Raw genomic sequence first — 24,856 nt, forward strand, 5'->3', positions numbered from 1 at the left:
TGTTTGCTTGTTTGTAGTATATGTTCTCAGCCTCTCCATTAAAACCTGGAAACTTAAAGTTCCGAGTTAACAGTATCAATTCATGGAGGATAATTTGTTTCTACGCTGCAACCAGAGCTCCCTCTAATGGCTATTTATTTGGAGAGCAAATTCTGGGGGAAATGAAATAACCCTTGTTCTTTTAGAACTGAAGACTTTTAAAGTTATTATTGTTTAATGAGTCATTTACCTTTGCAACTAGATCATTTAAAAACAAGACTTACCTGACGTGATGATTAATTTTACATGTCAGCTTGACTGGGCCACAGGATGCCCAGATATTTGGTCAAACATTATTTTGAGTGTGTCTGTGTGTTTTGGGGATGAGATTAGTATTTGAATCAGTAGACTGAGTGAAGTAGATTGCCCTCCCTAGTGGGGGTGGGCCTCATCCAATCAGTTAAAGGCCCAGAGAGAACGAAGGGGCTGACCCTCTCTCTCTCTCAAGTAAGAGGGAACACCTCCTGCCTGACAGCGGAGCTGGGGCATCAGTTTTCCTGCCTTTGGAGAGGAACTGAAATGTCGGCTCTTCTTGGGTGTTGAACCTGGAAGCTTTGGAACTGAAAGTTACAATGTCAGTTCTCTTGGTTCTCAGGCCTTCGGACCTGATCAGACTAGAAGTACAGCATCGGCTGTCTTGGGTCTCAGTCTGCAGCTGCAAATCTCAGCCTGCATAGTCAGGCAAGTCAGGTTTATAAAGAATATATATCCCTCCTAATTTACACTTTAGCTAACAAAAGTTACAGTTATCAGCAAAGATCAGTAGGTTTTCACCGTCATCCAAATAACATGAGTGCCTTGAGAAAGAATTTGGCAGGAAGAGGACCTCTCTTTTCTGGAGAAGAGAATTCACATAGTAGCTTTTAGGGTTATATTAGACAATTAAGATAAACAGTTACTAATACACATAAAAAGTTGACCACTGAGCAAATACTTACCTAATTCTAAAATAATATTTTGCATCTTTCTAAATCAACTCTTATAAAGCAAGTGAACTCTAAAACAGCACATCTCAACATGCACTGCATGGAGCATTTATGAGATGGTATGTGCCAAAAAGGATCTCTGGTCAAACCAGTTTGGGCAATATTATAGAAACCTGTTTGCTTAAAAAGATAGACTCTACCTCAGAGTTTCTAACATGCTAAAGTTACTCTCCATAAATGGAATACAATATGTAGTGTATTATAATCAGGGTTCTGAGAGAAGCAAGAAGATACGTATATATAAAAGGAGATTAACTGTGAAGAATTGGCTCACATGATTGCTGAGAAGTCCTGTGATCTGTCTGCCAGCTGGAAACCAGGGGAGCTAGTGCTGTGATTCAGTCCCAGTCCAGAAGCCTGAGAACCAGGGCAGCCGATCATGTAAATGCTAGTCTGAAGGCAGGAGAAGATGAGACGCGATGTTCCAGATAGTGAGTTGGGAAAAAGGAAGAGGGGGGCAAATACCCACTTTTTTCACCTTTATTTCTTTTCGTGCTCTCAGATTGGATGATGCCAGCCCTCACTGAGGACAGCAGCCTACTGAGTTCAGCATTCATGCTAATCTCATCCAGTAACACGCCCACAGACGCACCCAGAAATAACATCTAATCTGGGCACCCCATGGCCAGTCCAGTTGACGTGTAAAATTAACCATCACACATAGCTGTTTGCCCCAAATTGTTGAACCACAGAACCAATATGTTTATAACTGAATGAGGTAAAGGACTAGTACCTGTAAGATACCTCTTGATTTATATGTAGTCAAGCCCTTTTTCAGCCTACAGCATCCCTGGTGTTCTGCTGGTGCTCTGGCAAAGCACTGGAACAAGTTTGATAAGTGCTGGTGACTGAACACATTCTCTTCATAATCCAGCAAGTTGCCAGCTGGCAATGAATTTCAGTTGGCAAGTGGCAATTCGAATTATCTTGGTGTTTTTCTTCACTTTGGTATAAACTTGCAACACACTTTTGGCCCAAGGCACAGTCATTATTTAAGCTTTCTGTGGACCATTCGGGAAAACATTATGGTTTTCTCTTTTCTGCTTCATTAATTTCTGCCTTTATATTCATCATTTCTTTCTTCTTTCATCAATCCAGTTTCTCTGCTGTTTATTACTTACAGTTTTTTTTTAATATTTCAGTAGGCTGCTTCTTTCATTTACTTTCATTCTTGTTTTATTGATATGAGAATTTAATTTAAGCATAGCTTTAGCTGTATCCCCTATGATTCATAGTGTTTTCATTGTTTTCTCAAAATACTGAAATTTGACTCTGTGATTCCTCTTTGACCAAAAAATCATTTGAGAGAGATATGATGATGGTGGTATTTCTAATTTCCAGAAGAAACGGTCCTTCTGTGTTTTGCTGTTGTTATTTTGTTTCAGAGGGAGGTTGTAGCTCAGTGGTGGAGTGTGTGTTTAGCATGCATGAGATCCAGAGCTGAATCTTCAGTACCTCTATTAAAGATAGATAAATAAATAAGTAAGCTTAATTATCTCCCTCCACCAAAAAAAGAAAACTTAAAAAAAATTTTGTTTTCTGTTTTTTAACATTATGGAATTTATTAAGAATTTTTCTCCAGATTTATTGAGGCATAATTGGCAAATAAGGTTGCAATATATTTGGAGCATACATGGTGATGATTTAATATGCACCTACACTGTGAGGTGATTCCCACAATCATATATATTAATACAACCATCACCTCAGTTAGTTACATCCCCCCACTTTTTGGGTGAAAATGTTTAAGATCTACTATTTTAGCAAATTTCAAGTGTATAAGACAGTACTATTAACTACAGTCACCGTGCTGTACTTTAGACCCCCAGAACTGACTCTCTTAAACTTAAGTCTGTGCCCTTTGACCAGCATCTCCTCATTTCCCCCACTCTCCAGCTACTGGCAACCACCATCCTTTTCTCTGTTTCTCTGAGTCTGACTTTTTTTGGGAGGTTCCCCATATAAGTGATCTAACACAGTATTTGTCTTTCTCTGTCTGGCTTATTTCACTTAGCATAATACCCTCCAGTTTCATTCATATTGTTACAAATGGCAGGATTTCCCTCTTTTTTAAAAAAATACTTTAAAAAATTTTTGGTGGGGGTGAGATGATTAGGTTTATTTATTTATTTACTTACTTACTTTTAGAAGATGTACTGGAGATTTAACCCAGTATCTCGTGCATGCTAAGCATGCACTCTACCACGTGGGCTACACCGTCCTTCCCCAGGATTCTCCTCTTCTATGGTTGAATAATATTCTATTTCTTAAATCCATTTCACCAATTGATGGACAGTTAGGTTGTTCCCCTATCTTGACTATTGTAAATAATGTTGCAATGAACATAGAAGTACTGATATCTCTGAAATAGTGATTTCATTTTCTTTGGATATATATCCAGAAGTGGGATTGCTGGATCGTATGGTAGTTTTATTTTAATTTTTTTGAGGAACCTCCATACTGTTTTCCATAATGGCAATACCAGTTTACATTCCCACCAACAGTGTACAAGGGTTCCCTTTTCTCCACATCCTCACTGATATTTGAATCTCTTGTCATTTTGATCATAGACATCCTAACAGGTGTGAGGTGATAGCTCATTGGGGTTTTGATTTGCATTTCCCTGATGATTAGTGATGTTGAGCCTCTTTTCATGTATCTGTTTGACCATCTGTATGTCTTCTTTGTAAAATGGACAATTTCTTGATCTTCAGTCAACTATATTTTCAGGAATAATGTCAATCCATGCATGTCCATTACATCTACTTTATCAATTGTATTATTGAGACTTCTATATCCTTGCTTACTTTTTTTGTCTACTTGTTCTGTTATGGACCCAGAGACGTAAATTAAAGTCATCTGAGATGGTGTTTTGATCTTTATTTGCTTTAATATCCTGAAATTTCAGTTTTACAAATGTTAACATTGTGTAATTTTGTGCATAGACATTCATTATTTTTGTACCAATGGCACACTAGCATATAAAGAGTGCTACTCTAAATACTACATTTTGGTGCTAACTCATATTTTAATAGTTTTTTTTTAAACACAGTTGTTTGTTTTGTGTGTGTATTTCTTCTTCAGAAAATTTGTGGGAAGAATGGTGCTATGGCAGGTCTGCACTTGTCCCTCCCTCCTAGGGGATGCCTGAGGCACTTTGACTCCTGGCCAGAACCCTTACAGATAGCTACTGATAGAATTTACTAATTAAAAGATAAATGAGGGCGTTGCAAGGTTGCTTTGTACTGAGTTATTGCTTTTTATTCTTATTTATGTATTTATTTATTTGACAGCTCACATTGTATCTTCTCCCCTGGGTGTGTCATTTCTGCTTGGCAACTGATTTCTCAAGGTTTTTATCTTTTTTTTAAAAAAATTAATAACAAGGTATTTGGTTAGAATGTTCATCCATCACATTGCAAGGTTTTCTGGTATTCCTTATAAATTTTGCTCACCTTTTTAAATTTTATGTTTACACTGATTCATGCTGGATCAGCGCCTTTTAATTTTTCTCAGCATTGAATTAGCTGGACTTCCCTGACTGTCTGTCTGTGGGAGGTGGGTATATTCACTGTTTTGGAGGTTTTGGTTTCTCGATGTTTTCTGAAATTTGCCACTGCTTGCTATTCACCAATTTTCACTACGTTTCCTCTCCTACTCTCACGTAGTTTCCACTCAGTCTCCTCCCCATCTTGCCAGAGCCTTCAGCCCTCTGTTTGTGCAAGAGATGTATGTTTGTCACTTCAGTGTGTATCCTTGTAGACAGGAAGTATATTTCTGAAATCCACTGTCACAGGGCCACCTGTCTGCTCAGAGCAGGGTCCCCCAAACAGCCACAAATTATGTTCAGTGGTTTAGAGAGCTAGGACAGGATTGATGCTCGCATGTTGACAGCTCCCCTTTTTCACTCTCCCTCCAGCGTTCTCAACTTTCCATCAGAGATGTTAGGAACGAGGGCAGTTTGCTTAAAGCAGTAGGAGTCCAGTTTGACTCACAAACCCCCGGGGTGAGTTCTCACTGTGACACCCATGGGCGGAAGAGAGTAAGTAAAACAAATCGCCAATCCCACGTGACTGACACAATCCAGCGTGACTGACCCTGACCACGGGCAGTACTCAGAGGCTCACAGACACCCATCCTTGGACTTACGTATTTAAATAAACCCCAAACCCTCCTCTCCTTTCTCTGTTCTTCCTTTCACCCCACTTGGTTTCCACCCAGCACCTCCATCCTGCCACCCACCAGGCAGCCGCAGCATGTGCTGACTTCCTGCCCAGTGCAGGCCCCTCCACCAGCTCCTTTGGGAGGAGGGTTTGACCTCCTTGCACGTTTGGCACTGTGCTGTCCTTTGTTGATGATAAACCTGTTGCTTGTTGGTTTCCTTCTAATTTTTTGTAAACTATATAGTATGCGTCTAAGACACCGATTTTGCAAAGAACCTGATGTTATCACAAACACCAATTGGTGTTTAAATGACCTTTTTTCACTTGTTTGATCATACATTTAGTTCTTGTAAACATCAGCTTGCATTATATTGGCCTGTTTTTCCACTTGATTTTTGTGCTTTTGGTAATGTTTAGTGCAAGCATGTTTTTCCTTACATATTTATGACCAAACTTACCCCTTACCATTCTACTTTCTGTTACTACACCTATGTTCTATGCTTCCTTAATTTTAAAATCTCCCTAGAAAGAGAAGCTCAGTTAAAATGTACATTTCTGTGGCATGTTTTTTTTTCTTTCTTCTTTTACTTTTTAGCTGATTTTGATACTTCTTCACCAACATGCTTTCTTGTTTGTCTGATTATCAAAGTTTCCAGTGCATCAGGGTCCACCTAACATTTTCTGACATCTGTAGGATTTTCCTCCCTTGTAGTGAGGCATGGTGAGTCTCCTGCAGGTAGAGAAGCTGGTTCAGATTTGCCATCTGAGAGGCACAGCCACGTGGTAATAAAAATAATATGGAAATAGGATGTAGAGCCCCTGCTTGTGCAAAGTGAATCATTGTTGGGTAAGTGGCCATAAGTGTGACACAACCTGCAGGCGTGCGTGTGTGCTGGCTGAGAGAGCGCCACAGTTTTCAGAGGATGCCTCTGTCTGCTGTGCAACCACTGCTGGCCACACTTAGGAAAGACTGTAATTTACTGCTGGGAAGATAAGAGAGACAGCTCTTCACGGCCATCCTTTAAGACCTTTAAAGGTCATCCCTGGCATCACCAAAAATTCTCTAGTCCGCTTGCATCCTTTTCTAGCAAATAAACCACATTTCCCAGAGACCTTTGGAATATCAATATCATTCCTGTGATAGATACCCCTTCCGAATGTGTCCTGCTTCAGGTTCCTCTCCTAATAGAAAAAGACAGCATCCTGCATTTTCAAACTCTTGCTTCTAAAAAAATAAGTGTATGACTCTCATAATTTCTGTTAATCAATAGACAGCCTTTTCAGTAAACAATTTCAGAGACAGGCTGTTTTTCAGGCAGTTCTGTTTCATCTTCTCTTTGCATCATTATGAATCTGTGATGCTCTGATATCCTAATGCAACCTTGCTTTCTTTCAACATCTAGAATTCACAAAGGAATCCTGATTGTTTTTTTTCCCCTGCCCGGAAATATGGAATCAACTCTCCTCTAAGGGCATTTGTTCCTTTCACTGGAGAATAGTTTTAGAAACCACAGCACTAGTCCTACAAATAAACTTGTCCCACATTCTGACTGGAATATGGCAGATGGCAGCAAAGATATCCAATGGCATAAATCACCGTAGGGACAGAACAGATAAAGCCTCCTTTAAAAATATGTCCCGGGGTTCTTCGTATTTCCAGTTAACCTCGATTGTAATAAATTCTTCTTGCCTTACTCTAATAGAAGAGTTTATTAATCCATCTTTTCAATTTTTGAACAACTTACTTTTCTTGTTTCCATTAGCATTAAATTTTTAAAAGCAATATGTTATCACACCAAACCGTAAGTGTAAATATGAGTATCGCCTCCCCAAATTCAGAAGGCTCCACATCTTTTCTTCCGTCTCCACCCTCAGCTCAGCCATCCTGAAACCGGCTTCATGGTGGTTTCCATCGATTCTTCGGTCCTCATCTTAGCACCAATATCTGAAAGGAAAGAAACCCTAGGCTCCATCTAGGGGAACGCCAAAGAAACTAAGAGGTCAAAACACTCAAGGTGAGACACAGGTACCCCATCTGCTTAATAAAAGGTAATAATAAAATGTAGAATATAGACAAATAACACTTCTCAAAGTTATAAAAAAATCCTCTGTCAATTTTCTCCAATAGCGCTCCCCAATTTGAATTTATTTTCCCTTTATATTTTTTCTTTCATTCATGCCATTTTGTATTTAGGGGACAACATTTTTAGTAAAAACCTGTAGTTTCACACCAGCTCCATGGGGTATATACAGTGGCCTGTACCAACTCTCAAGGATCGACTGTGCACATCTCTTTCCTATTCTGCATTCAGGATACCCATTCTTAGCTTGCAATCAGCCATAGTGGGAGTATTTACACCATGGAAATTGGCAAACACTATCAATCAGGACTTTCCACCCAGAAGGCCAGTTTTTAAGCATTTACTGGGACAATTCTGGGTACATATCTCAGTTTTCCCCAAACGGGTCAAAATGTCAGACCGTAAAAATCAACTGACATGCAGAATTATCAGAGTGATATGCCAAACATTATGGCTGAGAATTCCCACTCAAGAAATTTACATAGAGGAGGGTAGGGGTATAGATCAGTGGTAGAGTGCGTGCTTAGCATGCACGAGGTCCTAGGTTCAATCCCCAGTACCTCCATTTAAAAAAAAAAAAAGGTTGATTTACACTTAGTAGGCATTGAATAGATACTGGTTAAGTATTTAAAAAAAAAAACAAATTTACATAGAGTAACTTTTGGAGCTTTGTAATTTTTGTAATATTTACTGCATAGTGCTCCCCGGAACCAACCCTTAAAAGACAAAAAATACAATTGGATTAGAGTGCATTTTAGTTATAATTCCATTTAGTTATTCACCAGTTTCAAGTAATTTCCAGATGTTTTTGATCCATCCCCAGAGGGCTTTATTTCCACAACAGACAACATAGAGAATTCAGCAATTTCTAGTTATTAACATTTCTGTGCTGATATACAGGGGTTTTTTTTTTATATGAATTACTACACACCATGCTCTCTCCTCAGTGTCATGTTCTGTAGTAACTGTGTGTCTTCTGGATAATATGGAGGACAGAACCCAGCAAGTTTGGAGTGTGGGGTCTGGCTTTGCCAAAATCTAACATGGACTAAAGGAATATTATTTCCTTATTGGGTCTAAGTGGGGCTGGCCGGCTAATTTGTTCTCTGTAGTGGTCTGTCATGGCACCCCCAGTGTTATTCCCAGGAATGGCATGGACTCAGATATCTCATCACTGGAAACTGTACACAGTAGAGGTTCTCATTTTATTGTTCATTTAGCACCTGAATGTAGGCAGGGAACATTTCTACCTGAAGGCTCTGTGTAGCTCGATTTCCCTGCCTTTTTATTGCCACTTCCCCAGAGAAGTGACGTCCCCAGGTGAGGAAGCCAGGCACCTGGCCTCACCCTCCCACTGCCCTGGGACAGGACCTGGCCTGCTTCCTCTTTCCAGGAGTGTGATGTTCAGAGCTAGAGCTCATCTGAGTCTAGACGCTTCCTCCCTACTACTGGCACTCCCTCTCCTTGAGCAGGACTTCCTCTGGCACTGCCCCTGTATTCTCACTTGCCCTTCAAGCTTGGCTAGGTCTGGCTGTGTTCACTCAAAGACACAGATCCATGGCCTTGTTGGTGTCTCAGGCACCTGCCTGTGCATGGCCACCCCAGCTCCCAGCACAAAACTGACCCCACGCCCTCGCTCACCTTTGCTCTGAGTTTCCCTCCATCTAATACTGCCCTTTTTACATCCCTCCACATTCTACAACATTCTAGTATCTTCTACTGTGCTTTCTTACCTCTTACTAAAGGAAGGTTGGGGGGTGGGGAGGTATATTCTAGCTCCTCCCCCCTTCCCCATGTCAGAAACTAGCAGAAGCCCAGTACAGCCCAGATTTTAAAAACTGACTCAGAACAAGTATTTTTGTTTTCTAAGACTTACAACCTTGGAGAGACCCCAGGTTGATCATTCATCTCCCTTACCGCCCCAGACGCATTTGTATCTGGCTAATACATTGTTGATCATTTCTACATAGCTTTTAATTTCTGTTATTTCTCCAAACCGGAATTATTTCAAATCTTCTTTTTGATTTCCAAGAGTAGAGATATTTCTTGGATTGCCTTTTATTCTGTTGTCATTTTTTTAAAAATTCTATTGCATTATAGAGGGAGTGTGAGATCATATGGCTTCTGCATTTGGGACAATTATAGCATTGTGGGAGGCTAAAATTTATGCATAGGGCATCATATTGTATTTACCATCTACTTTTTGCTTTTTTATGTTCCTCATTTTGTCTTCCAAATTTGTCGACCTGGTATGAGTATATTTGATTCGTTTGTTTTAACTGCTATTCAGGGTTTCATTTATGAATATTACATTACCGATTCATTCATTCTGTTGATGGAAATTTTGATTAACTTCTTTCTCTCTCTTTTTCCAATGGCAAACAATGCTTCACTGAACATGTATCTTTTTTTTCTTTCTATAAATGCAAGTTTTCTCAGGATTGGTGCCTAAAATTATAATTACTTGATCATAGGTTATAGAATATCCCGTTTTGCTAGTACCCCAGAAATGTTGTAATAGTTTATGAATTCTCATCAGTGGCTTACATCCTTTCCAACACTTGATAATTTTTAATTTTTGCCATTACAATGGTTGTTCAACATTATCTTTGTTTTTACATATCCCTGAAGAAAGATATATATCTTCAGATTGAAGAAACTTGAGTCCTGAGCAAAAAAAATAAAAATAAATCCATACTTAGTGACATCGTAGTGAAACTTCAGAACACCAAGACCAAGAGAAAAATCTTAAAAGCAACCAGAGGGAAAGCACAATTTACTTACAATGGAAGGACAAGTAGACTGACAACATATTTCTCATGGCAATTATAGAGGTCAGAAGACAATGGGATGATATCTTCAAAATACTGTTGGGGTTAAAAAAAAAACCTGTCAAACTCGAACTCAATATTATTCTCCCAATGGTTGTGTCCATGCATCCTCTACTGGCCTCCCCCACCTTATTCAGAAATAGATACTGCTCCTTGACCGAAGGGATGGTAGATGTCTGAAGCTGGGCACATCCTAGAAACTCATTCCCTCTGTTCACATGATTGGTCCAAAGAGGAGGCACAGAAACTAAGAAAGACAGAAATCGCTTTGGTCACTCTCCGTCCTGCCCTCTCCATGCTTTGCAGATGCATCCTCTTTGTTTTGGTTCCTTGCATCTGAGAGTTTTGAAAGGGAGCTTTTGGAAGAAATAAGGAGGGGGAGAGAGAGACAGAGAAAGAGCAGGGACGGTGGGGGAGGACACTCTAAGAAGTTCTACTCAGAGTTCATTTTTTTACTGACTGGAGGTGTAGGAGTGGTAGAGGGCAGATGGAATGTGCGGACTGAAAAGATGTAGCCCAACCACTGTGAAAGATGGAAGACAGAGGCAACCAGAAAAAGCAACAGATAAAAGCATTGTCCATCAGTGGATAAACTCTGAATAGGCTCCACCTGCCAACAATTTCCATCTTGGGAAATAGAGCATCTCAGTTTGTGTGCTCTCTCACCATAAGCACAGAAACCACGTGAATCTGAGTGTCCCTGTGTTATATCTATGTTTTCTTTATTCAAGCCAAAGACAACATAGTCCAAGTAAATCACAGAATTTTAGAACTGGAAGATTTCATAAAGGTCTTTTAATCTAATCCTTTCATTGTATAGGTGGGTAAATCAAAGACCACAGAGTGAATTGCTTGGAGTAACATAACTAGTTCATGACAGATCTAGACTAGAACCTGGATCTCCTAACCCCCGAGTCACTTCTGCCTCCCCATTTGCCACGCTATCTCGGCATCCATAGGGACTGAATTTTTGGAGTAACTTTCCTAATGTCCTAGCATCATGCTTTCTGTAGTAGTTGTTTTCTAAATGCTGGCTATTTAGTATGTCCTTTTTTTCTCTTCCCTTTTCTCTCCATTTTTCCTCTGCTAGAAAGTTCTTGGGTTTGATAATAAAGCAGATGTTCTACAACCCTACCATGAAGCTGAAGACCCTACCACTCACTGGGTGTGGGAGGAGTTAGCTCATGCCTGGTGCCATTATAACAGCCAAATGGAGTGGGAAAAGGTGTCTTGGAGCAGGTAGTACAGTAATACGGGAAAATCAAATGTGGCCCAGCAATCTGGAGTGGACTCTGCTCCTAACCTAAGGGCTCCTTGAGTTCACACTCAGCATTAGCACATCCCCAAAAGAGAAAAGCCTACTCAAAAAAAAAAAAAAAAAAAAAAAAAAAGAAAGAAAAAAAGCAGCAGCCTTCAAGAAACATTGAAGTAGAGAGGACATATCTCAGAATCCATTTGGTAAAACTTAGTTAGATTTTGGCATCAAATCTTTAAATTCTCTTTCTAAAATCTTTCTGTTCATATGCTTTACTCCAGGGGAGTTTCTCTCCTGCTTCCCCCCCACCCCACAATTCCTAAATTCCCCTTCTTTTGGCCAGAGCTCTTTAGCTCTACCCCAGGACTGTAAACACCACTTGGCAAGGCAAAGTACTTTGGTTAGGCAGATATTCGTGTTCCTGAAGCCTGCCCTACCTCAGGGAGCTTCGTTCAGTTTATTTAGCCAGGGGGTACGTTATAGTGCACACATGGTTTTAGGTCCAGAGTATGGGACCAATGTATCCTTTTTCTCATCCCAATATGGCTCCAGACATTGTTCTATATCAATAAACAGATTGGCTAGACTGATCGCAGAAGTCACCCCAGAAGTCAGGTTCCTGGAGTTCTAGATGACTAAAAAGTGACCTCTGTCCACTAGCCCCCTTCATAATTGTCCCTCTGAAATTTTGTTTCCATCTAAGTGTGCTAAATCTTTTAGATTTAAAAATTTCATCATCTTTGTTCTACCAAGTTGCCCAGTGAGGAAGGGAGGGTGAGGTAGGCGTCATCCTTCCACTTTTGCAATTAAAGAAACCAAGATGTTGATAGGTTAAATGACTTGACCAAAGTCATACAGCTGATGAGAAACAAAACCATGTCCCAGCCCAGTTTTTGTTAGGGAAATAAATGCCCTTTCCAGAATCCAGTCTTCTTGCCCATGTTCATGAAACTTTTTTTGAGCCACTACTTTCAATGCCAACAGTTGGAAAACTTATTGATTTACTGTATTTGCTTTCATGTGAAGGTATTAAATTCTTGCAAAATCACCAAAATGTAAACAGAAAAATAAGAAATATCAAGAAGTTGAGTGTATGTTTAGAAACCAGATAATTAACTTTCCTAAAAAAAAAAATCAAGGTATATATTAGAGGTTAATATATTCAAATGAAATTTTACTTTATAAATATTAATGCTGGATAAAGCCTAAATAGAAATACTCATAGGAATATTGCTCAGGGCAGAAAAAAAAAATTGTAGGCTCAAAGAAGTTTAGTTCAATGGATTATTTTCCAAAAGCCAGCTGTTTGTTAGCTTAAGTAAGATCAAGCACCTTGGTCATGAGAGTTACTCTGTGGGATGGTGGCGGGGCTCCGTGGGGTGTCTGACATCGTATTATTATCTATGTCTAGATACTCTGACTAGTGAAGGCAGAGGACCCTGCAGCAGAGGAAGGACTGCCCACTTCTGCTCTGAGCAGATGGCATTAGTTCACATTTGGTCTTACACTGCCTTAGAGTCTCTGGCTGCAGCCTTTCAAACGAAATGCCTTAATCCTCACTGGGGCCAGGACGTGTAAAATAATCACATTTTTTTGTCAAAGTCACAGACGTAATCCCTGAGTAGATGATCTGGAGGACGAGAGCAAGCTGAAAATTTCAGGAGGAAGTGTCTCGCGGCAAGTCGTGCAGCGTATGGGAACCTTTGTGCAAATGCTGATACCTTGCGCATCTTAAGAAAGACAGTAACACATTTATGTTAATGAGGATCCTTTCCTTACTATTATTATTCTCTTTTAAAAAGGAGTTGCAAAGATGGTCCAGTTCTGGGTAAAGTCTGCTCATCATAGCAGTGTGGAAAGTATACCAAATCCACACTCGGCCAAGTCAATAGCATGGTGGATATGAAGGCTGAAAAGGGAGCCATGTTTTCTTTTCTTTTTTTGGGGGGGGTGGGTTGTTGTTTACTCATTTATTTATTTTTAGAGGAGGTACTGGGGATTGAACCCAGGACCTTGTGTGTGCTAAGCATGCGCTCTACCTCTTGAGCTATACCCTCCCCCCTCAAGGCCATGTTTTCCAAGCTGTTTCCATAAATCCCAGAAAATGACAGTTGTCCATATCATATAATCAAGGGGAATGAGAGACAACATAGGGGTATGAAACCATGGTCCCTGCTCTTTTGAGGATTGCGTTCTAGTGATGGAGACAGGTGACAGCCATACAAGTAAGTATAGGAGGTAAATACAAGTAGTGATGAGAACTCTGACTAGGAGATGAGCATCCTGTTTCCCTGTTTCACTGAGGGAGCGCTTCCTACCTGCCAGCTCTGTGCTCATTACTGTACACACTCTTCCTATTCAATGGTGCTCGCCTGTAAAATGAAGCCTGTAGAGCTCCCGCCACTTACCCAACTTCACACAGCCAGTGACACTCAGGCAGGGGTGTGGCCACAGCTTTGTTTATTTTCAGATCCCTCACACTGAACCATTGCACGCGCCACCTCTCCTAATAAGAGTTAGGTGATAGCTGCCGTGGTCAACTCCCACTTCTGCTGAGCGTGTGAGAGCCGCCCCTGTTCTGTGCCTTTGGCGCAGACCTGTACCCAAACCCTCCCACCTACGAGAACGCCAACCAATAAAGCGAGCGCTCACCAGCACAGGATACGCCAAGGGCACCTTGTAGCCTTGGCAGCCAGCCCCGTGTGGATGGAGGAGATGGTGTTACATGCTTGGGTGCGCTCAGCCATCTGCTGGAATAGTTGTGTGAGCTCGAGCGTCTCAAGTGGTGGTCTGGCCACTCTGCCCGGTGGATGGAACTTTCACTTCTGAGTCTTTACTTACATAGTACTCAGTAAATCTCTGAACCATTTTTCCTTCAATATGTTTTCATTACTTATTCAGTCCCCAGATATTGACCTTATTGGCCAGTGACACTGGTGATGAGCAGACTTGTCCGTGCACTTGAGGACAGACCCTTTTGTTTTGACCTCTTACGTATCAGTATAAAAGTGCTTACTGCTCCAGGGTCCCATGTGAAAGGAGAGCTCCTAAAAAACATGGGTAGAGGGCAAAGGTCAGGTAGTCCCCAAAAATGTTTATAAATAGGGGCTCAGATGTTGAGACAAAATGAGTTTTCTATTTAGAAAGAAAACACACACACACACACATACTTGATTTTTACCTCTGTGTAAATGATGTCCTGGGTTTAAACAAGTTCATTGCCATAATGCACCCCTACCTAACGTTATTCTAAGTCAGTTATATCCCCGCGGGGGTTAGAAGTGTTCAGAAAACAGAGCTGCCTTAAGAAACAGCTTTATGAAGCTTTGTTGGGTGATATGTGTACACAAAAGTGTTTCATTTTCACAGCAACTTGAGTTTCACAAGTTGAGGCAGGAAATGGGAATGACATGCCAACCAAACCTTCTTCTGTTTGGGCAAGGAGCACCACAGGGTTTACCCCTGCCAGGAGCCCTGGACTTCCCATCTGCTTGTTATTTTGAGCACAAGGAAGACGGGGAATCAGGGAATGGAAGGGAGGGAACTCACCTCTCCCAGAGCACATGAAACAGCACAAAAGAAACCACAAAAAGGGAAGAATCTCTCTCTCTCTCTCACGCGCACGCACACACACACAAACATACACACACACACACACACACAAGTTTGATGCTAAATGCTCCCAGCTCTTCCTTTGGACTCCAGTGGTTCTCTTATTAGGACTCCAAAGCCTCACTGAAGGGAAACTTACACCAGAAGAAAGGGGAAGTCATCACTTAAAAAGCTGGGTTCAAGTATTTGAGGACTTTTGAAGACTCGAGACAATGAAAGTCTAAGCAAATTAAAACTGTAGGTGAAAGCAAGTTAGGGAGGTAGCTTCAGCAGTGATGGAACCAGCCTAATTCAGGAGAGCCCATCTGCAAGGCATGATGGCCCTTTGACACCAGGCCATTTGGGGAAGCGAAGACAATTGGGATTGGAGAGACCTGGAGCCAGGGTGCACCCAGATGTGGGTCAGCACCCCTCTCAGGTTCATCCTTGGTCACCTGACAGTACAGACCTGCATGAATCAAAGTGGTGCCAGTTTGGGCAGGATCTCAGTTAGCAGCTGGGAACAAGACCTGGAGAAGGCAATGAAGACGGCGTGAAACCCAGAGCAAGAAAATTGTATAAAGGTTGTTGGTGGCTCTGCTGGCAATCTAAACACCAAGCTCTTTGGGGAATTTAAGTTGTAGGAAAACAGATGAGTGCAGGAAAGAGATGGAAGGGAGGCAGGAGCTAGGAGAGGAAGGGGTGGCAGTTGGAGGGCGGCAGAGTGGAGAGAAGGCTGTGGTCTCCTTTGCCCTCCCAGCCCTACCCACTGAGATCAGTGAGCAAACCAAATACCATCTCAAGTCTCAGAAGGAATCCATGGCTTAGAAAAGCAATGGAGCTGAAGTTCTCAATAAATATGCAGCTAAAACCATGTCATCACGATCTTTGCATCTGAGGAGGAAAGCCATAGGGAAGGAAATGAGCAGGATCATTTTAAACATAAAGATTTGGTTGGCAGATTACCACAGAAGAAGATGAAAAGTCAGGGAATTCAGATGGTACCAAAATCCGCATTAACAAGAGTTGAGGAAAACAGACACCATTAACATTCCAAGCCAAATAATGAGGTGTCAGCAAGGCATCAGCTGGAAGAAAAAAGCTGGAAAATGATTCCTTTTTTTCACTGCTTGCGGCCAAAGCTCTAGTTGAAAATAAATGCAAAATCTTGCAGCTGGCAGCAGAGATCCTTAATGATCTCCATCAGCAGAAAACTAAGATTCTGTGCAAGGGTCTGACTCAAAAAGCTTACAATCCAGAAGAGAAAGAACAGAAGCCGTCAGCTGCAGATGGGGATGTTCACAGAGAATTCAAGAAACGGAGAGTGAATTATAGTGAAGATAGATTATATAAAAATTTGTTGGATCATTTTGTGGGGAAAAAAAAAATCCCAAGACACCAGGCTTTTTCCTTCTGATGCATTAAGATTTCGTTCTGGAGAGAAGAGAGATACTGCCTTCTGGAGACAGAAATTGCAGATAGCAAACCCAAAGATTGGTGTATCATAGAGATCTCAGAAATAAACCACATCCAGGAAGTCCACTAAGTCCCATCAATGAAAGGTCCTGGAAGCCAGGCTCCTTACCACCCACTCTACACCAGTGCTGTTCCAACTCTTTCTTGTTATAGAAGAGGCACGCCTACAGGGGAATTAGTTGAGAATGGGCTGCCACCTGAGTAGAGGGACCTATGAGGTGTCAGGAAAAACCTTACCCTCTGATCTGCAAGCAAACATGACTTAATCGACGAAAAATTGCCAGAATGTCTATTGAATCCCACACCCTCTGAATGACAGACTACCCAACCCTCCTTGAAGGTGGACACAATAGGAATATCTCCATTTCATCAGTATTGGAACAGATCTGCCTGGAGGTCAACACGGGGCTATGCATGGACCACCACCTGGGCCAAAGGACTGTGTTCAGTGTCTGAGAAAATATCTGCCTCTAATACTGGCCTTAGTGGGGCTTCATTAACAAAGAATGGCCCCACGGGGGAAGGGTACAGCTCAAGTGGTAGAGCGCATGCTCAGCATGCAAGAGGTCTTGGGTTCAGTCCCCAGTACCTCCTCCAAGTGGAAATCAATGAAGAAACCTAATTACCTCCCCCTCGGAAAGCAAACAATACAAACAAAGAATGGCCCCAGGAGCTCTTACTTTCTGCAGGGAGGGCTGGTTTGGCTAATGCTGATGCCAATGACTTCCTGTCTTTATCAAGAATATCTGTCATTAATTCAGCACATAAAGGACTTCCACTGCCATCAGCCACTTTCTCAAATATGAACCCAGACATTCCCAACCTTTTTTTCCTGGTAAGCTTATATCTCCTTGCTAAAAGAGCTTTAGAAACGTAGACCCTCTTGCCATAAGGAAGTACCATCTTTCTTGACCTTAATTATTTAAGATGATCGACCTTTCTCTTTCTGCAAAATACATACAACCTTTGGATTCCAGAGAGGAGCCTCTCCAGATATCACTGTTGGCTCCCATTGGCTTCCAGTCTCAGGTTATGAATGGACCTTTGGGACAGTTCAAGTGCTTCAAAAATCCAGTGTGAATGTTACTTTGGTAATTAGATTAATACTATTTTAGAGCTTAGTTTTATTGCTAAGAGATCTTTTTGAATCAAATCACTCAAATCTGATCGATCTGTGATTTGCTATAGGTAAGACCACCCCTTCAGCTGTAGCCTCTCATTTTGTCCACTCTCCTCAGACCTTTTTTCTGTACTATTACTGTAGTTTATATAGTGAACGTAGCTTGTGCAACAGAGATGGGGTTGAATATAATCCACATTGAATGTAATACTTTTACATAGATTTGCTTGAAAGGAAAAGTGTAGGAATAATTATCAGGACTGTTTGCTCATCTATATCCTTTTGCTCATCCGTACTTTGGATAAACCTTGATCAAAAGTCAAAACACTCAACTTGGTGGTAGGTGAACTGTTGCCTAAGAGGAGATAATTAGTTGCTGAAAGACCCATCAACTAAACCCAAACCTATAAGGTGATGCCAAAGAATACGCTCTTCAATTCAAAAACCATTTAGAAAATTACTAACATAAGTATTCTATCAATATTTTCTCTCAGTTGTGAAAGTGGAGATTGTGACTCTTCTATCCCAGTGGGACCCTTTATTTGAATAAAATTAGAAGTCAACATAGACCCTAAAAGCTGCTTTAGTTGATGTGGAAGTGACCTGACCCCTGTCAGCTCAACCTCCCCCTCATCTCATAAGGTGGCATCTGCAAGTACCCCAGGGCTCCCCCAAGCTCAGTCTGGTAACTTTTAGGTTCCAACATAATAGCAGTAAGGTCAAGGTTATGGTTTCAAAGGCCCTGGAGACCATAACCAACTTCTCCTGTTTACAAACATAAAATACTACATGGTACCGGATAGATACATAGTTGATACTTAATAAAAAGACATTGTCGTCACTATCCTTAACCAGCACTCTTGCAAGTGTGTACCTGTGTTACAAATAAGAAGAGTCAGTATGCAAAATATCTCCAAATTACAAATATACACCCTGCTGTTAGGTCAACAGCATCATCTTTGTCTGTTAAAAACAAACACTTCATTTTATTTAAGCAGAGATCATAAGCACCTGCTAATGATGTTATTAGTGGGACTGAGATGTGTACCATGGAGTCGGGCAAGAAGCTCCCCCAGGACCCTTTCAGAGTTTTCACATTTCTCTGTGTTAGGACAGCAGCCCGGATGGACATTCAGCAAATCGCTGTCTCACAGCACAGCCCCATCTCGCTGTGATCTGTCAGCACTTTTGCAGCTTCCCATAGTGAAAGCTGCTCCTGATTCTATAGGGAAGATCAGACTCTGCCTTTTTTCCTCCAACTATTATATCTTCCATCTGAGACCATATGAGTCTCCAGCTTAGACCTTAGATTTACATTTAAATGAGAAGTTGTAGGCAACGACTTAGTGGCAGAATATTGCCTTGAACTGTAAGTTAACTAATTAGTTAATTGAACTTATCTGGAGAAAGGTTTTTTTAGATGATTTCAAAGAACTTATATGAATTGATTTCCTTATAATCCTCTCCGCTGTCCTCATATCTCTGACATCCAACACCACCATAACCACCAGTTGTGAACAAACCACTTTGCCTCCCACTTCCAAAGAAAATCAAAGCTACAGGCAGGAATGCCACAAGCTCCTGCCACTGACCAGAGTCTACACTCTCCTTTCCTCCTTCCCTTTTGTCCACTGAGAAGGAACCCCGACTCCGTGCCTGATCTCACCTGTGCCCCGGCTTCCTCCCGCCAGCCTCCTCAGTTCTCAACTCCACCAACTATCTCCTCCTCTTTCTTCTGACACCCCCCCTGCTGCCTCCTTCCCAGCAGCATTCAAATGCCCAAGTGTCAGCTGAGTTTGTGGGATGCTCCAGCTGTTGCCCCATCCTCTGCTTCCCTTCCTGGTTAAACTCAGTTGAAGGAGTTGCATCTACCTTCACACAACCCTGTCCTCGCCTCCCTTCACTCCCACAGAGGGTGCCCGGCAAGGTCACCCTACAGGGATCCTTGCAGCTCAATACAATAGTCACCTTTGATTTCTCAAAAGGATCTAAACTTTGGAAAATTATTCCTATTTAAAAAATAACAAACAAACATCCATTCAGTCAACAAGCATTTATTGAGGTCCCTCTAGTGCTGGGAACTCAGAACGTGGCAGTCAACAGGTGTTGGCAATCATGGACTTTACATTAGGAGGAGAAGGGGACCCAAGCCATAAACAGATAAATAAATGAACAAGATAATTTCAGAGGGTGATAAGTGCTGTGAAGACAAACAAAACTAGAGTGATGGGAGCGAGAGTAACTATGGAAACCACACTGAGTCTCCAAGGGAAGCTTCTCTGAGATGATACTTGAGCTGCTGGCATTAGTGCAAAGATCTTGGGCCAGAACAGCACAGGCAGAATGAACAGCAAGAACGGAGCCCTGAGGTTGGCACCAGCTTGGAATAGATGCGACACCGTATTGTTTACACACAAAAAGGGAGAGAACGGAAAGAGGAAAGAGAGTGTGGTCTTGCTGGGAAGGGAAAGGGCTTCTGAGTGACAGGTGAAGTGGACCAAGCCTGGAAGAATAATGAGCCTTGTACCCTCCACGGGCCTCCTAGGTAGAAGTTGGAGGAGTGGGCGGACGATCTGTTCCTCTATCTTTCACCCTTCAATCCTAACTTTAAAAGCTAATAAGCAAATCAGGAGCTCAAAACAAGCTGGAATGGCTTCTGGAATGGACCCCGCCAGAGCCTGAGAAGAGACAGATCCCCTCAACCTGCTCCTTCAGTCCCTCAGCTCTGAGCTGAGTAGGGAAAGTAGCCCAAGAGGGGCTCCCAGGAGGCCACTGCTGGGCACACAGTGGGACCCAGAGTCAAGGTCAGCCCCTGAGGGAGCGTGTTAGAGTCCAGTCTTCTCTCCTGATCAGCTTCAGGGGTCAGGGTGCTGGAAGGGCATGGACTTGGAAGGGCTCTCCAGTGTTTGTGCCTGGGAGAGAAAATGAGAGCCCTGAGATATTCTCCTGAAGCCAAGTTCCTCAACACACACACACACACACACACACACACACACACCCCAATCCACAGGAGCACCAGGTGATCTAAGGGTCCTCCGTCTAACCTGGGGGCTGCCCCCCAGCATGTGTATGTGTGTAGAGTGTGGTAGAACCAGGGTAGAGTTGAGGGGGTTAGTTCCTATGTCCCTGATCGAGAGCCCATGCTCAGGATCAAAGTTCTTTGCAAGAGTGTGGGGCTACGGAGAGTGGGAGCAAATCAAAAAGAGAAGGAGGTGAGAAGTCCGCCCCAATCCTGCTCCATTATAATTGGGTTCAGGCCCCCACCCACCACGGAATGGCTTCCAGCACAGGGAGGGAAGTCTTGGCCTGCTCACCTGCCCTAACTCACCCCTTCCCACTATTCATTCTCCTCTCCTAGTTTTTCTGTTCCTACACAGCATGTGGGGAGCCCAGCCAGGGAGAGCATGGAGTTGGGGTGACCAGGCCTCAGGGCTCCTCAGGAATCTGAGGCTCTACTGAAAACAGCAATTCTCTGAGCAGCCCTGCTAGTCCTGTGAAAGCACCTGGGGGCCGTCTGCCTGTGTTCCTGAGGTGGGGGGAGGGAGGGAGGGAGGGCAGCAGCGCTGCCTCACAGGGGCCGTCTTGGCAGCCTGGTCTCCAGGAGCCCTCAGGGGAGGGAAAGGGGGAGGGCATCGTGCGCGAGTCCGCATTACTCGCCCGAGGTTTCACGTTTTGCAAAGCAGTTAGTTCTGGAGTTAAGACTGTCCAGATGGGTTGGACAAGGCTCAGAGGGAGTGTTTGCTTCCCCCTAGGTGGAGATCAGGAGGAGACATTCACAAATCCCTGTGTGAGGCTGGAGATGCGGCCTGAGGAGCAGGAGGGCCTCCTTCCTCGTGGCTTTTCTCTCAGCTTCTGACACCCTAGATCGGCTGCATCTGACATGTTGATGTAGACAACCCCTACCCTCCCTGGGACTCTGCTTGCAGCTCTGCAGCATTTGGTGGCTTCATATCTTATTAGAAAAGAACTTGGATCTTCCCCCAAAGCCAGTTGTTCCTCTGACTGTGAGCTAGGACAGGGAACTGATTAAGGAGGTCAAATGGAAACCATGGCACAGGGGGAGAGAGGAGCCCAGGTAAAGGCTTACTTACAAAGAAGAAAGTAAAGGATCAGAAGTCAGACTAGGCAGCGGGATGCCAGGGACAGAGGGGCCTAGAGGTTGGAGGACAATACATAGGCTGGCACTGGGGCCATCCTGAGCTAAAGGTCTGGGGGCCTGTGCACACCCCGGGGGAGAAAGAACCATAGCTGAGACCAGAAGAGCCGTGCACTGAGCTCTGGTGCCTGAGGGATGCTGCTGGGACCCACCACCCGGAGCATAACGCACAGAGGTGCCCCCTCTCACCTCCAGGCAGGCCGCCCGACGGCCCCGGTGCTGTGGGGACTGTGGCCGTCGGCAGGTGTCTGCGCCTGCATCATGTTCAGAGCCAAATAACCTGCCCAAGGGCGTGTGGGTCGAGAAGCAGTGAGTCCGGGAGCTGAGGCTGTCCACTCATTTGGAGCTTCTCCATCACTTCTTCCGAGGGGTCGGCTTGGTCTTCTTTTTCAATCTGGTTTACAAAGAGAAACATGAAAATCCACAGTGTTGCTAAGCGGCGTACTCCTTCTCCATGCTCAGTTAATAGGACTGTAAATTTACAGACCACCTTTGAGGTTATTACTCGTCTGGGAAATCCAGCCTTAAAAATCTCTCCTTTTAATTTCTCACTTCTGGAAGTAACTCGCCAAAATAACATGATAATATATTTTTTTTCCTGGACTGAGCCCACCAAAGATATTCTTTAAGAGATATTCTATTTTTATGTACAATAATTATTGCTTTTCCATTCAATCATTGCCGATAATTTTGAAACCCGAAAAACACAGAATAAATCAAAATACCATCCCACTCCTAGAAAAACCTAGGAGTTTTTACTAGGAGTGCCCATAGACATGAACACCTAAATGTATGCACATATACCCCGAGGGAATATGTACTCACATTGTAAATTTGTGACCATATTGACATGTTCTTATTTTGATGGGGAACATACTTTTCAAGAAGGAGATCAACAACATCCAGTAAAGATGTTACAAATATGTGGCCCCCCCCAAAAAACTATTCATTGCAAGCTTATTCTCCAACCAAGGGATTAAATTACTTAGATAGCAGAAGTCTATGTGACCACCTTCAAAATATGGTCATGTCAAATTGTATGAGAACACCATCAAAGTTCTTAATTTAAAAAAATAAACAAGAAAGAAAAAAAGAATACCACTCATCAGTGGGGCACAGTTTTACATTACAGACTGATCTTACAGAGATCACAGGTTTTCCTGTAATTCGGGGAGTTTTAAAAATTAGAAATAAAATTAATATTCAAGTGTTAACCGTAACATTCTCCAAAACCCCAAATTATATGTCAAGCTAACAATGCTGGTGCCCCTCCGACAGGACTGAGGATGTCAGGAAAAATAAATGAAGAAATACTTTGTTGAAACTTGCAGAGTGAATTGTAGCCTGGAAGGTTGGAACACATCCCTTGAAGTCTGGGGAGAGAATCTATGTTTTGTGGATTGCTTCCATGACCTCCAGGCATGGGACAGCCTGTTCATATTAGAATTCCCTATAGGTCCTGCTGAATATGATACCCTGGGCACTGACACTAGCATGGAAGCCCGTATTTCCTGGGTATTACCCGATGCAAGTACCACTGCAAATGGGCCACTGTGGCATCTTGGGTAATATGAGCACCTAATTATCTTCATCAGCACTCCCCTGGCAATAGAAGCCACATTGATGCCCCTGGAGGTGGCCAAATTGTGCAACCTGAACTCCTATTCAACCAGGGGAAGCAACTGAGTTGGGGAGGATCAGCTAGTTGTTAGGATTAAGCAACACAGTGTATCCATTAACAATAGTTCTAATAACATCTCCCTACCTAGAAGTATAAGACTAGCAACTAAGCACTTTACAATAATAACCCATGAGGTAGATAATATCGTCATTTTACAGATGGGCATAGTACAGCTTTCAGACAATAAGTGACTTGGGCAGGCAGCAGTGTTAAGACTCCAACCTGATGCCAGATCCCTTGCCCTTTTCACTGGGCCAGACTGACTGCTAGATGTATTTTTAGGTCTCATTCAGTCAGTAACGTCAATGAAGCCTTGGGTTGGGCCCTGGGGATATGAGTGTAAGACAGAGTTCCTGCTGCTGACTCACACACACTCCGGCAAGGGAGATGGGCACTGGGGTGTTAGATACAGCTGTGCAGGTCCCAGCTGAGCCCACGGAGGTGGTGGCCCCTGCTCAGTGTGAAGGCTCTTAAGTCTAAGGGCTATTCTAAGGCTCCTTACCCCTGACAATAATAATGTTGCTTCTGCAGACACAGAAGAGGGGTCCTCTGCTCACATGAAATACCCTGTAACATCATCTCCCTTGACCAATTCAAAATAGGAAAATAATAGGTCGCTATAATGCAAAAAAATCCTATATAAAATGTCCTAACTGTCTTCTTGTAGCATAGCTTTGAAGGGTGGAAATGACAAAGACAGTCCACGTAGCAAAGCAGAAGAAACAGCTCAGGCCCGTGCAGGGCTGGGGAAGGCAGAGGCATGGGTCTTTGGCCCACACATGGATGGCCATCACATGATTGTTCTTCAGGGTGTCAGTTCTCTCCAAGAAGAGCTTGGCCCTAAATGTAGGTTGGAACTGAGTCCATCACGTAAATCCAATCCCAGGGGCTTCATGTCTCATAAGCCTCAGGTGACATCAGTACCTGGTGATCTTGGGCAATTACCCAAGTTAATCATTCCAGGAGTAATTAGAACCTCTTTGATTCTTTAATCCAAAGCACATTCATGCCCATTCTCTAGTTTGATGATAAAGTATGTCAATCAATGAACCATGAGGGAAGATGAACCATATCTTGAAATGAGGATATGAGGTAAAACACAGGTATGAACCTGCAACTCGACCCAAGCACTTTATCTGGTTGGGCTCAAGCCTTTGGGATCTAACCCCTTCTAATGATTCAGAAAGCCACTTTGTCAAGGACTTGATCTTGTTAAAATACTTCTCTAAAAAGAAAATGAACTAAGTGAAACAGCAATTTAAACCACATACAAAAACTAGACAAACAGATCAAGATGGAAAAGATAAAATTGTCTCTATTTACAGGCAACATGATTGTCTATGTAGAAAATCCCAGAGTCTACCTCCCCTCAAAAAAGCTAGAATAAGTGAGTTTTGCAAGATCACAGGATGCATGATCAATATACAAAAATCAATTATATTTTTATATACTGGCAATGAACAATTGAAATAGACGA

The 24,856-nt window shown here is 42.6% G+C and overlaps 1 protein-coding gene and 1 long non-coding RNA gene across 5 annotated transcripts in view; one reads left to right on the forward strand and one right to left on the reverse strand.

Annotated features, from left to right (window-relative positions):
• Positions 1-24,856, forward strand: part of LOC135323362 (uncharacterized) — a 172,388-nt gene that overhangs the window by 112,578 nt on the left and 34,954 nt on the right. The gene's annotated exons all lie outside the window — the stretch shown is intronic.
• Positions 8,012-24,856, reverse strand: part of MOBP (myelin associated oligodendrocyte basic protein) — a 42,639-nt gene continuing 25,794 nt past the window's right edge. For 2 of the 4 annotated variants that reach the window (XR_010384910.1, XR_004142385.2), the window contains 4 exons: positions 21,888-22,092; positions 14,008-20,454; positions 10,054-10,136; positions 8,012-9,936 (listed from right to left, as the gene is read on the reverse strand). The gene's annotated coding sequence lies outside the window, so the exon portion shown is untranslated. The remainder of the gene's footprint in view (positions 9,937-10,053; positions 10,137-14,007; positions 20,455-21,887; positions 22,093-24,856) is intronic. The other 2 variants (XR_004142383.2, XR_004142382.2) reach the window with 2 other exon arrangements.

This window comes from Camelus dromedarius, chromosome 17 (genome assembly GCF_036321535.1).
Source record: "Camelus dromedarius isolate mCamDro1 chromosome 17, mCamDro1.pat, whole genome shotgun sequence".
Taxonomy (NCBI): Eukaryota; Metazoa; Chordata; class Mammalia; order Artiodactyla; family Camelidae; genus Camelus; species Camelus dromedarius.